Source organism: Mastigoproctus giganteus, chromosome 4, assembly GCF_048544385.1.
Source record: "Mastigoproctus giganteus isolate SK-2022 chromosome 4, ASM4854438v1, whole genome shotgun sequence".
Lineage (NCBI taxonomy): Eukaryota > Metazoa > Arthropoda > Arachnida > Uropygi > Thelyphonidae > Mastigoproctus > Mastigoproctus giganteus.
The window spans coordinates 74904060-74919700 of record NC_143578.1 but is presented as its reverse complement, the minus strand read 5'-3'; the positions used below and the strand labels follow the sequence as shown (position 1 = coordinate 74919700).

Sequence of the window (15641 nt, the reverse complement as noted above, 5' to 3'; positions counted from 1 at the left end):
TCAAAGAAAAAGACACCGCTATACATTCTTAAGTACAATTTGTTTGTTTTCTTATCTTCATCCTTTGTTTTTAGGAGTCCCAAACACCTCATTAATCTTCGGTCCTTCCACTGCCAGGTTTATAAATGGGGGAGGGGTGGAGGCGAAAACAAATAGAAATTCCTCAGATTTTGCATATACATTGGGCTTTTTGTTTTCCACACAAATTGAAACCTGCACACATACACATTTATGTGGAATAATATTTTAATATTTTATACCAGAATAATTAATTTTTTTACTTTTCTAATTCAATAAATACATTACCGTTGGCTCCTTTTAATTTTGGAACCACGCAAAATCCTTATACATGAGTAATAAATATTCAGTTCCTTGGAGCGTAACTGCATCTGAAGAAAATTATACCGAAATAACTTTTCGTTAACTGAACTGGTTTCTTTTTAGCATTAGAACTGTTAAATTAGAACCTGAAGTTTTTCCCGTTTAAAGATATGAGTAGGAGGGAGAGGGCAAAAAAAAAACAGAAGTAGTAGTTCGAGGAACGGGGAGGTAATTTTAAATTTAAATCTTGAGGATACCTTTTTGAATTTGTAAACGGTTCCACTCATTTACACTTCGAGGTAAATTAGAACTGGCGCAAATGTATTCCATTACGCAGAAAAACATTTCGCTTGAACAGGAATTTCAAGGTGGCAGAACTAAGAGGAGCCATCTGGTAAGGTCTTCCGACTCAGCATAGTAGCCAAATACTACAGAACTGGTGATGATTGATGCGTCAAATTGGGGCGAACATTTCCGACATGTGATCAAAAGGCTGTGGGTGTTCTTAGACCGGGGTTTGACACGGTGAGAGTCACCTTTGCCAGTAGCTTTGTTCCTTCGGTATTCCAACAGTTTGTTGGCAAGCGCTCGTAGTGTTTTAATTCGGCGGTGGCTTGGACTCGCGTGCTTCAGAGTGTGATTCTCCATCTCGGATCGATACTCGTATTGGCAGGGTGCCAGAGAAGGAGAAACTTTCGTAGCCATCACGTGACGGTGACCCGGCTCCGTCACGTGTAGCGTGCGCAGGAGCAGTACGATGTGGGTGGGTAATTTGAGCTCTCCATCATGGCTGTTGATGGCGGGTCGCGGCCTGCGGTGTGTTCATCGTCACGTGACGCTTCGCTTTAAACCGTCGTAGCTGGCGCGAGGGTATGCGTGTGTGTAGCGCTATCGTGAAGGACGGCAGTGACCAGAGAGACTGATTTCTTGGCGACAGAGAAGCTTCGTCTTCGGTTCCTTCCACACCTATAGCGGAATCGAAGTTGAACAGTGAATATGCCCACCCCGCCGAACTGGTTTTGCACTGTGGGATGTCGGAGATGAACATCGATTAATTTAGGTGTCGGTTCAGTGTTTGCTCGAGGGACTCGGAGTACTCCACTAAGTATGTGGATGCACGTGCATTTCGATATCTAGAGGTGTTCTTTGATGCGGAGACATTTCGCCAGCTCGTATCCGTGGAATTCGCTGACAAGGTAAGCATAATTTTTATGCTGCAGCGCCCTCTGTGAGTTTATTAATGCAAAATCGATAAGCGGTGGAATAGATACTTTTTTGTTCCCACCCCCCTCTCTCTGGGGGAATCTGCGTAGACAAAGGAAAGTGTATGTTTAGGAGAAACAGTTGGCAGAATCCTGTTTTTTCTTTTCTGTTCTTCATGTCTATAGACGTTGATGTCACCGAAAAGAACTGTTTGTTGTACTGTAGTTCCCTTTCTCGTAACATACTCGTAGTGGTTTATTGTTTTGGCATTTTGCATGCCATTACTGGCATATGGAAGGGAGAGGGATGTCAGTATGCGCTGCTTCGTTAGGGTTTTAATTCTATCAAAGAACTAGCAAAAGCTTAATGCGCTAAAATCTGTTCCCATAAAACTAGTGAACAAACTTGCTTTTTAAAATACTGAAAATAACCAAGTGGTTAAACGTGAGGATGTAGTACAAGCGTTTGAATTGACCGTGGAAAGAGATACACCGCTCAATACGGTGTATCTCTTTCTGTTTTACATTTTCTCTCTTCGTCTTGTATTTTATTTTTATATCTTTCCTTCTTGTGGTAGCTTTCTATCTTGTAAACTCTTCTGATCCTGCCTGGCCATACCGGAGTATAAACAGAAAATTGATTTTATTTTTGTAAAGGAATCGTACAAACAGTTGCAATGACAAAACACCAGAGAACCATTCAGCTGGTGCCTCCTGTCCCAAAGTGTTCTGACAGAGGATACTTCCCTCCCTCCCACAAGACTCGAATTCACATCTTGACCAGTAAGATCTTACTGAATTCGAAGACGTCTGTGGTCCGTTTGTCAAGGCCCCCATAACAACTCCCGTCTCAAGGCCTTTTGCATTAATGAGATTATTGTTTAGAACTCAAGTAAATTTAGAGTAATAGTATCAGACTTTCCCGATTTGGTAAAAACTCCAATTATGTATATAGATCAAAATATCTACATACACAACTTTGATTATCTTTTTATTTACATATTAATTATATTTTGATTTATATATTGACTATCTTTTGGTTTAAATTTGTAAATCAACAGGTAATATTTTAAAATTCGCCTTTTTTAAAGCGGTTGCTTTATACCACGATGCATGGTACAGTCATTATTGTACTATTTTTTTTTTTTTTGTTTACTAAAAATTGCCTCATTTTTTTCCCCCGGTACCCTCTGGGTCCGTGTGTAAATATTTTTTATAGGATCCGCAGATTCATAAATGGCTCCCTGCAACTGTTCTTCGGTTCCCCTCTTGATCGAAATCGAATACTCATGAGTAAAGTGGTTTTTTCCAGATGATAACCGCATAGTAAAGTATAAAGGGCTTGAGAGACAGTAATTATATTGAATCAGAATACCGTACATCTCCAACTTTGTCATAAATCCATCCTCAGCTGGAGTGAATGCAAGGTTAAAAGTGGTAACCATCGAAAGATGTTTTAAATGTAAAAGTTTATGAAATTTTCAAACCTTTCAATTATTTGTAAATAATTGAAAGGTAATTTGCGATTAGAAGCAAACAAGAGAGCTATTCGCCACAAATAGGTATGAAATTGTACCGGGATGCTAAAACTCATGTGAACGAACAAAATAAATAACATTTAAAGATTGATTTCTGTGTTTCTATGTTAGGACCTGTTTTATCCTACTTTTCCCCTCTTACTCTAATCACTCATCCCAATTTCACTTCGTATTTTGCTCATTTTCCGATTGAACTTTGACCTTATAATTTTAGAGTCGTTATCATTTTGTTATTCTTTAAAAACGCCTTATTTATTTTCACCTACAAAACAGCAATCATACATGCCTCACAGTGAAAAGCAGCTACATAAAATAAAAACATAAATAAATTAATAAAGAGGGATAAAGTCACATTTTTCTTATTGCGAAACGATCTAGATATGGAATGGTTAATAATTGTTTAACCGTGTGTTCCTCAATTCTGTACAACAGTGGCGGATCCAGAAAAAAAGGACAGGAGGGGCACCATTTTGTGCACTACAATGGCGATCACATTAGCACACCGTAGTCAGTTGAAAATAGCTGAGCCACAATGCAAAAATAGCTAAAATTCTATGTTAACAATGAAAAAAAATTTTTTTTACCATTTAGGAGTAATGACCACAATGTTATAAAATGTGTAGTGTCCAAAAGATTTCTGTGGTCAACGGAAAACGGGAAGGCTGCAATTTCAAGAGAGAGGACTTCGGCGAATTGAAGTATTCCTTGGTGTTTGTTGACTATATCCAACAACTTACAGTTGTTGGATTCGGGATCATTATGGGAAATGTTTGAGAGATTTATTTTGGAAGCTACAAATGCATTTGTTCCAGTGGAGAAATTATGCAAAAGAAAGATTCTCAAGGAGATGATAAGAGAGAGTGTAATTGAGCAAAAGAAAAAATAATGGACAATTACATACTATCGCGAGACTGATTTTTTTAAGATACTCGTAAAAAAAAAAAAGTTTTTTTCCCTTTTACGTGAATTTAGATAAGAAACGAGTGAACCAGATAGATCCCTTATTTGATCGAAGTGGGAAAGTCATAAACCCCAGCAGAAGTGGCAGCCGAGTTGAATAGGTACTTCTCAACAATCTACAGTTGAAAGACCGTTCTAATCACCAAGGAACATTAACAAGAAGGCAGACTACTGTAAATTAAGTGTTATAACAATCTCGGACAAAAGTCTGTTCATATTGGTCTTGCGTGGCAGGTGGGTGTGTGTAGTTGCTTTTTTATTGGTCGGTTTAGTATTTACAGGACGAAAAACCAGTTTTCCGGAGGAGAAACCATGCGACCTTCGCCTGAAACCGAATAACTTAGCCATATTATCAAAAAAGCCCATAAAAATTTCTCGCGTAATTGATAGATTCGAACTCGGGCTATGTCCACTCAGTGTGGAAGGACGATGATTATAACCACTCTGCCGTACCCGATGGCAGGTGTTTGCTGGTAAACCTTCTGAAGCGGAACGAAATTAAGGTTTTAAAAATGGACGATATACATCTTGTTATATTAAAACAACGCATGTGAGTGCATCATCCTGCTGGGGATGTTAATGCGTTCGTCATTGGACTCTGAGACGGTTCCTGTGGAGTGGAGAAGCGCCGATGTCTCCCTAGTCCACAAAGTAGGCGCGAAAGACGCGATGGGCAATTGTAGACCAGTAAATTTGACTTCAGTGGTGGGAAAGATAATAGAATCTGTGATTAAGGATACAATATAAGACCATCTATGTAGGAATGGTATCCTTAATGGATCAATAAGGGTTCGTGAAGGGGAATTCTTGTTAATTTTCAATCTAGTTAATTATTATGACGAAATCTAAAAGTTTTATGCAAGAAAAAAAAATTTATATTATTTACCTTGATTCAGTAAAGCTTTTGATGTGGTTAGCCATGAAAAGCTATACACTGAATTGACCAACGTCTACCTAATACCTCGTAAGGCCACCTTTTGTCCGTAATATACCCCGTACACGCCTTGGCATGGACTTCATAAGGTATTGCAGGCTGTCCTGTTAAAGTGCTACCCATGAGGCGCCTCCGTAGCCAGGCGGGAAGGAGCAGCAGTGCGTAGCACATGCTTCTTGATTAGACCGGGGTTCGAGCCCGTCACCACCAAATACGGAGGATGCCGAAAGGTCAGGGAATGACCACCGCATATCCCGGAGCAATATGGCCTTAGTTGCTAATGCTCCTAAAAACCAAAATAACAACAGCTACCCATGTATTGCGCAGTGTATCCATTAATACCCTCACATTGTCAGTTTGATGTTCCTGGACATCGAATGCCCTTTTCCAATAGGTTGGTTGGTTGGTGTTGGGTTTTAGGAGCATCGGCAACTAAGGCCGTATTGCTCTATGTATACTGTTTGTATTTTGCGTGTAGTCCGAGGTAGATTTTCTGTTTGCTGGACGAAAAACCCCAGCTTCTGGGAGGAAAAAAACCATTCTACCCTCGCCTGAGACAGACACTCAGCTACGTTGTAAAAAGGCCCATAAAAAATTCCTCCTGGCATCGACGGGATTCGAACTGAGGTCTTTTCCACACGGTGTGGGAAGGTTTCCAGTAGGTTCCGAACATGCTAAATTCAGGTGAGTTGGGCGGCCATGAGAGGACGGCGACTTCACTGTCATGGTCCTGAAACTAGATAGCCAAGGCATCTGCCGTCTCTGCAGCATGGCACGTTGTCTTGTTGATAGACACCAGAGTTGTCTGGATACATTGTCAGCATGAAGGGGTGTACTTGGTCAGCGACGACAGAAAAATAGGCGTTCCCATCGAGCCGTTGATTAATGGTGATCAGAAGAGCCAGGACATGCCATGAAAACAGTCCCCAAATCATAACACTTCCGCCTCCAGCCTGCCGAACACCAACAGTGCATCCAGGTGCCAGGACCTTACTTTGCTTTCTCCAAATGTGGATGCCCCCATCAGCGTGATAGAATTGGAAACAGGCCAGGCCACAGATTTCGACATGTCGGTGGCCCGATGTTATTAGTGCTGATGTGCCTATACCAGGCGCGATTTCTTGTGTCTTGTAGTGTGCATAGTCCTAAATTGCAGAAATCTACACCATAATCCGTATTGCTGCGAGAAGGCAGATCAGAAACTTTTAGGTAGTGGGTAGTGTGCATCTCGTATATTCCTTTTATCCTTAAAGCGAATGTTGCGGTTGTCAAATTTGTTAGCACTTACTTGAAAAGATTACTCCAAAATCCTTGACTCGTAGCCGAGTGGTAAATCAGATACAAAAAGTACACGAACTTTAACTGACCGTGGTTTAACTCGCCTGACTACTAAATACGGTGATGTGCTTGTGTTTCTGTCTTATGAACTCTTCTGACCTTATGTGTAGTCCAGTAATATAAACTGAATATTTATTTATTTATTTATGGTCGATTTTTTGAAATAGTGATGATCTGATATATATAGTAGCCAAAGTTTAATTTAGTGTCGGTTCTGGATTCAGGGAAGGGGATGATGGCATTTACTTGGGTTGGGTGTGTGACCATAGGAAGAAGCCTAGTGAATTAGTTTATGGAGGGGGAATACGGTAAGATGGCCTGACGTAGCTGAGTGGTCAGGACGCGAGTGCAGTAGCACACGTTCTTCGAGTGGACCAGTGTTCAAGCCCGTGACTGCTAAATACAATTAACATTTGTATTGATTGATTTATTGTAAAACTCCACTGACCTGGTGATTGTGCCGGAGTATAAACAAGAACATATTAACTTGTAAAAGAGAAACGTAGCATCTTCAAACGAACATTCTAATATGGTGCGTTTTTTTTTTTTTTTTTTTTTTTATGAGAACCCCAAACACGAGAGGTATTATAACCTATAGTACTTAGTACCGTGCTTGGGTTGGAGGTTGAGAAGACGAAAGAAGATATTTGTTGATATTGGACTTGAACTTCTGTAGATTGTAATTTTCAGGAAATACGTATGAAGGAAGGTTGTTCCAGAAAACGGCAGTTGAATGAATAAATGAGGAAGATGAAAAGTTGGTTCTGTGGGTCTGAAGTTGGACAGTAAATGGATGTTGGCTGGTGGCGGCACGTGTTCGGACTGTTTTGAAAGAGAGAGCGGGAATTATAGAAGCCAATTCAGAAGAACAGTGCCCATGGAAGTATCTGTAGAAGAGGCATGCAGCAGAAACAGTGCGTCTATGAGACAGCGAGTGGAGAGACTCTGTTAGAGATGAATCATTAATTAACCTAACTGCCCTCTTCTGAATGGAATCAAGAAGCCTGAGAGAGGTTTTGGAGGCACCGCCCCAGATGTGGGAACAATATTCCATGGCAGGGCGGATTTGCGATTTATACAGAGTGAGCAGCTGTTTGGGAGAAAAGTAACGCCGAGAGCGAAAGAGAAAACCAAGTTTTTTAGATGCAGAGGAAGCAATATTTGTAATGTGCTTGTGCCAAGAGAGAGATTAGAAGTAAGGGTAATCCCCAAAAGAGATATATCATTTTGCCTAGAAATCGGAGTGTCACTAAACATAAGCATAGGAGCAGAAGAATCCTTTTTGCGAGATATAAGACAAGATTGAGTTTTAGAAGGGTTGAAATCAACTAAGTTGTCTTTGCCCCACTGGAGAATTACCTGAAGATCGGCATTTAAGGAATTGGCAGCAGATTTTCGAGAACTTGAAGCTGATTGAGCTGGACAACGTTTCTCAAAATGGAAAGTTGAATGCAATGTGCTATCATCGGCAAAACTATGGATAGGATTTCCAGTCAATGGAAGAAGGTCGTTGATATACAAGAGGAAAAGAGTGGGGGAAAGAACTGAACCTTGGGGGACACCGGCATTAGTGGAGAAGTTAGAAGACAGAGAGCCATCTACCATCACCCTCAGTGAGCGATCAGAGAGAAAACTGGATAACCAATTACTAAAAACAGTTGGCAAACCATAAGATGGAAGCTTGTTTAGAAGACCTTTATGCCAAACACGATCAAAAGCCTTTGAGATGTCAAGAGCAACTACTTGTGTTTCACCGAACCTTTCCATTGAATTAGTCCATAAATGGGTAACATAAGCCAGAATATCACCAGTGGATCGACACTCACGGAATCCATACTGGCGATCGTTGATAAGATGGAAGGTTTCTAGGTAGTTTAAGAGTTGGCGGTTAATTGATTTCTCCATTACTTTAGAAAGAGTAGAAGTAATTGCAATGGGACGATAATTGGATGGGAGGGATTTGTCACCCTTTTTAGGAACTGGCTGGATATGAGCAAATTTCCAAGCAGAAGGAAAAACACCTTTGGAATAAGAAAGTGAAAAAAGGCGGCAAAGAATAGGAGTAAGTTCAGGAGCACAGGTTTTGAGAACAAGTGGAGAAATACCGTCAGGACCTGGAGCTTTCTTAGCATCAAGATTCATCAAAATCCTTCTGATATCCTTTTGACGGAAGACCACAGGAGGCATTGAATGGAGCGTGTTAGGAATGGTGGGAGGTGTTTTACCAAGATCATTAATACATGAGTTGGAAGAAAAATGGGATGCTAGCAGGTCAGCTTTATCCTTGGCTGAAGTGACAACAGAACCATCTGGTTTGGACAGAGGTGGGAGCAGAGATGGGCAAAAGTTGCGGCCAATAGCTTTGGCAAGAGACCAGAATGCTCGGCTACCATTAGGGCAAGAAGCAAGTTTTCTACTCTTAGCCTGTTCAAACTCTAGTTTGGACTGATTAATAACTGCTTTACAATTGTTGCGAGCTTTGGTGTAGGCAGAAAATGAAACTGAAGAATTAGAAACAAGCCAATTACGATATGCAACGTTCTTCTCTTGGACAGCCTTAGCACATTTATTGGAAAACCAAGGTTTAGATAAAGGACGAGATTTTAAAGTGGAGTGTGGGATAAAGGATTCCATTCCTGCAAGAATAATTTCACTGACACGATCTGAACAAACGTTGACATCAGAAGTTTTGAAACAGTAATCAGACCAAGGAAAAGAAGAAAAGAAGTCTCGCAGGTCATCCCATTTTGCATTCTTGTAATGCCAAACAATACGAGGTTGGGAATAGCCATGAGATAAAGGTTCCATTGGAGAAGAAACAATCACCAAGTTGTGATCTGAAGTGCCTAAAGGACCTCTCACTTCAACCTTGTACTTAGAAGGGTTGTTTGTGAGAAAACGATCAAGCGTATTGGCTGTATGATAAGGATTGTCCGGTATTCTTGTAGGTAAATGAACAATCTGTGCTAGGTCATTAGTAATTGCAAAAGCCTCAGCATCTCGACCTGCTGGGTCGGTGTGACTAGAAAACGGAAGCCAGCTGGAGTTGTGAACGTTAAAATCACCAAGGAAAATTACCTCACTGTTAGGAAAGTTGGACTGGAGAAAGTCAAGTTGCAAAGAGAGGAAGTCAAAGAGCTCCAAGTGATTAGTGGAGTTGGGAGAACGGTAGAGACAACAGATGAATTTTACACAATGAGGTAGAGAGATTTTAAGCCAGAGAAGATCAAAGAGAGGAGATTCCAAATTGCCAAGTCTCTGACAGGGAATATCAGAACGGACATATGCACAAGTACCACCTTTGAGGCGAAAGGAATCATAGAGCAAATAATTTGGACATCTGAGATGAGCAGTAGTTGAATCAACTGATAACTGAGATTCAGTCAGAAAAAGTACATGAGGTTTGGAAGACTGCAAGTGGAAATGGACGCTGTTGAGATTAGAATTGAGACCACGTATATTTGTGGAATGAATTAGGAAGTCCTTGGGAGGTTTAGATCTTTTCGCAGATAAGCTTGCTCTATTATTTTGACAATTCATGGTGTATTCAATAGTAAGAAAGTGGGTGGGACATGCTGTATGAAGTAATGAAATTTTTGGATATGGCGTACATGTGGTAAGAATATACCCGGATCCTTGACATAACGTGGCCTCGACAATGCTCCCCGCATACACACTACTCGGACTCCCTCCAGTCACTATCTGGCAGAGTAGAGGTAGCAAGATTATACACTAGCTGATCCGGAAGCTTCCTAGAGAGTTACCAATAGGTTCAGTCCGGTGTACTAACTAGCGGCCGGCCTGCGAATACCGTTTTAGAGCTGTACCCTCGAAATGTAAGGAATATTGGATCTCGCCACGACATTCATCATAACCTCAAAAATCATCAATCATACTGCATGATGGAAGAGATAGGGAAGGGTTGGCCGGAACTTAGCTCTAGAGACTAAACATGGGTTCCACCACTTCAAGCCTCCAATAAGCAAAGTGGTGGTATTTCACCGGTTGATGAGTCATCTACCACCTAGTACTGCCTGGTAACATAGAGGGGCGGCGTTCCTCCATGTGGTGTGGGCGCCACACCTCGACCCCTGCTTACGTTGGTTCACACCTGGGTGGTCACCCACCATGTACTTGTGCATGAAGGTTATACCCAGGATTACTAACAGTCCCACCATCGTGAAGGTGCAAGCAGAGGATTTGGCTGTCATAGACCGTCCGGACTTCGCCGAAATTGGGTCCACTTTGACTTGAGTGTCACCCGAATATCAGTTCCATCAGCGTTTTAGACTCACAGGTAGCAAGAACAGCTTGTCTGGCATATCTGGAGCATTATCATTAACAACGAGGTTAAAGAGGTAGTGAACCAAAGGAGAAACCCTTGAAGGATGCCACTGCTAGACGAAGAGGGTTTAGAGTGAATATTTTCCATAATGGCAGTTATGTGATGAACAGTGGTAGACATCTCGTTTATATGGAGTAGAGATATTTTGGGGGCTCAAGTGTTTCAGACTTGAATAATTTCTAAGCGTCATGAATGGCGCTAGAATAATCCCCCCATCCCCCGCCAATTTATCTTTATTCTCAATTGAAGGTAAAGTTTGAATAAATTACAAAAATTCTGTTTACAACTGACTTTCACGCACTGTCAGAAGCGTTGGGTTGGATGCACAGTTACATACTGTAATATACTTCCAAGCTGCCCAGAAATGATATACTGTGTATGTTTAGTCACTACTTTGTTCGGAGCGAACAAATGTCATGAACGTCATGTAACCGATTTTAAAGTGGAATGATAGCAAAGTTCATAGATATACAATGGTAGTGTTAGCGTAAAAAGTAGCAAGGGTGTTCCAGGAATGCTCGTAACCAACCTTCAAAATGAAGCCAAACTTGAAAATTAGAAAAGGTCCTGTCACACACCATAATTCTTTTCTTTTAAAGATAGTAATGTGCAATGTGTCAAATATCGCCAGGACCGTAAAAAGGCTTGCTTGTTGTGACAATTTCTGATTCATCTAACGCCAGATAGCAGTACCAGGAGATGAAGAAAACGCCATCACAATAGGCTGATATTAATAAGCACTTCGATTATTTGGACCCTTCAATAATAGTAACAGGTTTTTGTTAGAACTATGGCACTTGTTCTTTTTTTTTAGCATGGTGAATATTGGAGCTTATTTTAATATGATGGATCAAATGAAAGACAATTCCATCAAGCTGCCCTAGGATTCTTTGCATGTACTAGAAATTTTGTTTGGATCGGAATGTAACAAACCTTATTGAGGGTCGGTACAGACACACAGGCATGGCTGTTTAATAAATCTGGTTTTTATTTTTGAGAAGTATTCTGAAAAATGACAATACAGATTTTCTGCAGAAGAAATTGGTTTGAGTTTCATCATTCTCAGTATAAAATGATCTGTGCACGATTTAAACTCGCTTCTCGAGTATGATTTCCTTGATTTGAAATGTTTTCATATAGGATTGGAACTCTTAGGCAGTCTGAAACTTAATTCCACTGTCAAGAATGCTCGGAGCACGAACCTCTCTAAGCGTTATTTGGAAAAACAAATGAGAGACTTTGGCATTCTGTATGAACTGATGGATGAGCAAATACAGCTCAAGTTGATGTATTTGCCGATTATCCTACTTTTTGCGGAGAAGTGGAGCAAGAATTCCCAGTATAGTTTGTCCTAGTTTCTCGGATCACTCGCTGTGGTGTTCAGTTATCCGCGACGCCATAATTATACACTGAGTGGCCAGTTTATTAGGGTACAACGCATCATCAAAGGTTAGGTGTGTTAAGCGCCAAAGTAACTTAGGTTATGAGTCGTCAGTATATTTTCATTTATTCTTTGTTTCGTTGATTGTTTTGCTTGATGAAAAACCCGAATTTTCCTGAGGATAAAACTTGTGCAGCTCTCGCTTGAAATAAATAACTCAGCCGCTTTGTGGGGGGGAAGCCCATAAAAATTCCTCGCGTTATTGATGGGATTTGAACTCGGACGTTTTCCATCCGATGTGAGAGGACCCTGATTTTTAACAACTGTGCTATCCGCGAGGGGCCATCATTGAAGGAACTGGCTTCTTTCAGACACCTCCATCGTATGCAGTGTGAGTACCGCCTTCTTTAAGCCTTCAAAATCCCGAAATCGCCAGGATGTAGACGTCACGTTGTGAAGTCCGGACCTCGATGTTTTGAGGGCTAAAGAAGGTTGTTCTCGCTATTAGGTCGGTGTAATAAATTAGACACTCGGTATTTACTTGTAAATTTTTTACTTAATTTCAAATCGCATGTAATTTTTAATTGTGTATATATATCATAAAATCGTATTTTAGGTGTATAAATACAGTATATAGAGTAATTGGGTTTTGTTGATGTTTATGTGGTTGGTTATTATTTGGCCTCTATGTCAACAAGCAGCGAACTGCATTCAATAAGATATTTCTAATTTACGTATAGTAGTATTCTAGCTTTCATACTTAGTATATTATTGCTTTTGTTTAATGCATTTCTGTAATGTTTAATTATTTAATTCACAGTTACTCTACTGCTGAGTACGTAGTTGGTGCAGTGATCCCCATCCCTTTTAATATATGATTTTTATTATCGCCGGGTGCATGAGCTTTCTGAATGGATGGCTATTAGACAGCTGGTTTTTACTGTAGAAACCTTCGTTCTCTCATCTCATTAATGATTACTCCACTTCGGATATAGAGATACGGCTAAGTCACAATTAGTGGGGAGACATTATTTGGGTTCGCTGTGGGTTCCTTCATCCTGAAAAAAACATGAAGTAATATCTCGTAGCTGAGACGCCTTTTTGTCCATCTAATACAAACACTACTCGGCGTAGGAGAAAATGGAAATGAAATGGAATATTTCACCCCCCTCAGTCTCTAGATTAGTGGCTCAGTCCTCTCTTGGCGTCGGAATGAACCACTAATTTCTTCAGAAAGTTTGTAATTCAGAGTAAGACTGTTTTCGATGAGAAAAACAAATTACGGATTGGCGTACCGTAGGGTTGTTTACGAGATGTATTCAAATGTTACTTAATTAGAAAGTCAAAGGAGCCAGAATAGCTTTTGTTGCAACTGTAGATATTGGTCATTGAACATGAGATCGATGAGTTTTCCTCTAGCCCGCTCCAGGCATTAATCAAGGAAATAGAAAACTAAAATACGCATTCGTAGTCTCTTTCCTTTCACCCTCACTCTCCACTGGTAAGAGAGATTTTGATTTACAGGAATAGCGATATTCAGCTTACAGCTGACTTATTGGAATAAGAAATAACCAGCGGTAGCCATGACAACCGCCAATGCCTAACAATGACAGTATTCCACTTTTGAATCGGACTTTAAAGTCGATTTATTTCTTTTCAGGGCGTATTGGACTGACAAACCAATGCCATGTATCACCTCTATACTTTTATTAAACCTATAAATTGCACTGGATCATTGACACACGACATAATACGAAACGAGGTAAGAGAAGACCGCACGAAGCACTAAGACTGTGTCCAGGGTTATTTTATTATTTGGTGAGTTGTATGTCCAACAGCGAATGTCCATGAAGATCTGTTTATCGCTGTTCGCACGACACTCGAGAAAGCAAAGACAAGTGCAAATACTCGTACACTGAAGAAAGTTTCTTTCGCGAAGCAGCTAAGAGGATTGAAACCTACCTGGGTATACTATTGGCTATGTGGATTATCTTCTTAATATCCTCTGTGTAATAATGCCCATCCACGAATGGTGGACGTGTTGATGGAGTAGGAAAAACCTCCTTTGATGTTTTCTCCAAGGAGACGCAACCTGAGAGAAGCGAAAATAAGTGTAACGTCTACTAATAATTTGGCTAACTTGAGTGCATGTCTGTCTGCTTCTTTTTTGGCATCCACGTATACGAGTTATATTTCCATCTAAATGTCACGACTTTAAATAATTTTCTTTGCATTAGTCAACTACTTTTTTGGAGTAAAAAAAATAGTTTTATTAAGAAAATGTTCAAATATTGCATTAAATACATGTCAAATGATCTAACAAGAATAAAGATTAAAAAAAAAATCTGTATCAGGTACATAATGTGTAGCGTATTTTACATTTAGGAGTCATCGGCAGGCGTTAAAAACGCTTTAATTTTCAGATATTAATAAAATTCATGGATAATAATATAACAATATTTTTATTTTATTAATAATAATACATATCGGTTACCGAAAGTATTGGTCTGTGATGACTAAAGTAGAATATATAATTTTTACAATGAAGAGTTCACGACTGAATACACCATCTATAGTTGTTCCATTAAGTGTAGTATTTATCGAAAGATCTGATGACATGTCCAAGTTAAAGAATGTTTTCATAAATGTTCACAACTCTTTTCCAGCCTCAGAGTTTAATTGTAAAGGGAAAAAAATTACATTCAATCTGAAAACACCAGATGCGTTTTCAAATTAACGCATTTCCTAGTTTCCTGAAGTTTTGTGTATCTTAAAACCGTAATATTTTCTGTTTCTAAATTCTTTAGCTTTCCAACGATATGCTATACGTCCACATTATCCGTTTATTACGTGAGAAAATTTCCTTGATCACATGTTCATATTTTTCACTGTCCTGGAAAAACTACTGCAATTTTCAGAGGTTTGAAAGTTTTCCCTCTAGTATAGAGCTAAGATGAAGCTCCGTGCAAAATTTCATTAAATTTTGTCCAGTATAAGATAAATTAAACTGGAATAAATTTTCGTAACGCTTTTCGCATGACGGTTTTTCGTTACAAAATTTTTGGAATAACGCCAGTAAAAACGTTTGACTTAAAATATTTTGACGTTAAGTCAAAAGAATAATTGTTTTATGCGTACAATTTCAGTTGAGTATTGATTACTCTGTGAACATAACGTGAAAATGTTTCACTTATTCGATGGGACAGCTATTCCTTCAATCTGAATTCTTCCATGTTTACGAAATGCGAAAGTGTTCATATCAGTGCATGTTCAGGTTAAACATAATTCTACCTCTTTAAAATCAAGATTAAAGTTACATCTGTAACCTTAATGTGCAGCAGAAGAACCTCTATAATGTTTATCCTCTTTGTAATCATAGAGACCACCAGTGTAGAAAAAATTGGTTAGTACGCAAAACGAAATATAAAATCCTAAGATTGAATTAGAGGAGCGTAATTGAGTATTAGAAAGACGTGCATTAATACCACTGTATTCACAGTTTATTACAGTGTATATTGTTACACAAAGATACATTGTTTTTCACAGTTTCCATGAACTCTTTCGTCCAAAGAAGAATTTGTTTAGAACGAAACCAATTCCTGGAATCTGTTGAGTTTTGTTT

General features: G+C 39.6%; 1 protein-coding gene across 4 annotated transcripts in view; it reads left to right on the top strand.

The window, feature by feature from the left end:
• Window positions 1–15641, top strand: part of LOC150086840 (uncharacterized) — a 293238-nt gene that overhangs the window by 177162 nt on the left and 100435 nt on the right. Inside the window, exon 1 of one of the 4 annotated variants that reach the window (XM_090371611.1) lies at window positions 1200–1517. The exons of the other annotated variants lie outside the window; for them this stretch is intronic. The gene's annotated coding sequence lies outside the window, so the exon portion shown is untranslated. Of the gene's footprint in view, window positions 1–1199; window positions 1518–15641 lie in introns of those variants that run through there. 4 annotated transcript variants of the gene reach the window in all.